The following is a 1,711-nucleotide window of genomic DNA, read 5'->3' as shown; positions in this document are numbered from 1 at the left end:
TGACTGAATTAGTTCACATATGTACTATTTGCATTTAGTGATTCTTAATCAAGTTTAGTTTGTCTAGGCATGATGAATTCTTGACAACGTGGTTGATATGATCTGATTAATCAGTCCATTAAAGTATTTCAGCACTGGACTTGATTAAACATTACCCAGCACAAAAATACTTACTCGAGAATCTTAATCCGGCCTTATCAACCACGTCGCAATGATACATTTTTATCGTATGTTCACAAAGTAGGAGGGCATGCATTTAGGCAAAAATCGTGGGATTGCGCCGCAACATCTTTTTCGCGCTTGAAAATGACCATGGAAGCAGCTTTCTCATTGTTTTAGCATCCGCCTTGTCCCACGTTGAACGAAATCCTGTTTCCACAGTTGAGCTATCTCCTCAGACCACAAGTATGTGGGATCCTGATTCCGGTTCCTCTTCAGCATTGATGCGTTGCATGTTCTGTCGACTAGGTTCACTGAATGGTCGACAAAGACACTCTGTCGTCAACCTAGGTGGACTCATGAGCTGTCCCGCCTCGTTATAGGATCTGTCACCATTATTATTATATTATATAAGCGGAAGCTTTGTGCAAAAGTAAAAACGGAGCTTCTTTGTGTGTACTTAGAGGGAAGATTACAATAAAAGTTCGTTCATAATAGGGCGGTATCTCAGATTCCGTTCTTGACTGCCATCACAGAGCAGGTCATCTAGCTCTAAATCCTGGTAAGGGAGGAATTTAAACCGAAGGGAGAGATCTTCGAAATAAGTTTTCATCTTGTATGCCACATCGAGCTAATATACTTGATGGATCTCAAAAACTGGGTAAAGCAGACCTGAGAAAGCTCTAAACTACGGCCCCAAGAATTCTAGAACCCAGGTTGAAGGCTTCAAGAAGAAGAAAACAGAAAAAGAAGATGCCACAAACCAGCTGAGAAAAACAAGATGAAACGGACACCGCACGTACGCAAAAACTTGGTCTACCGAAGAGGCCAAGTAAGAGAGAGTTTCCCGGGAAGCAATTACCATCAAGCCAGTTCCTACGAGGAACTCGCTGATCTCCTAAAGAAAGTGCAAGAGACGCTCCATTCGGATGACCATGGCATCTCTGTCAAGGCCATCAATTAGAAAAGAACTAGCCACGTACTCATTGAGCTCAACGTCAAAAAGGAGGACACAGAGTGATTCGAAACTGCTCTTGCAGAGGCTCTTGGAAACGACGGTGGTGTTCATCAGCTCGTACCAAGAGCCAAATTAGTGATCTGCGACCTCGTGGAGTCTATGGCTGCAAAAAGCCACAAAAAGGTGACTCCCCCCCCCCCCTAAGTTAAAAGAAAACCTTAAGATTTTCCGTGGAAGTATAAACCGAGAGGCTTAGAAAAGGAGGTGTCGATGCTGGAGTAAATTTGTCATGAGCTCCTGCTACAATAAAAAAATCTGTGCTTGATCCTGAACCAATCTATTTACATAATTACAGTTTCCTAATAGAAAAAGGAACAATAAAAAAATTGTATACATTTCTAAGATTTTCATAGATGACAGTTGCTGCTAGTGGAACCCTGCGGTTGTCGATGTCATCCATTAGGAACAAACATTCCGTTAGCGGGTGTAGGTAGTTATTATTATTATTATTATTACACCATTAAGCCATTTCCCTTTCGAGGTAGGCGTGACTCACTCGGCAGGGGAAAGGAGTAGTGTGTGGAAGGGATAGAG

This window comes from Belonocnema kinseyi, chromosome 5 (assembly GCF_010883055.1).
Source record: "Belonocnema kinseyi isolate 2016_QV_RU_SX_M_011 chromosome 5, B_treatae_v1, whole genome shotgun sequence".
Taxonomy (NCBI): domain Eukaryota; kingdom Metazoa; phylum Arthropoda; class Insecta; order Hymenoptera; family Cynipidae; genus Belonocnema; species Belonocnema kinseyi.
The sequence above is the reverse complement of the archived record's forward strand: the minus strand, read 5'-3'. Positions refer to the sequence as shown.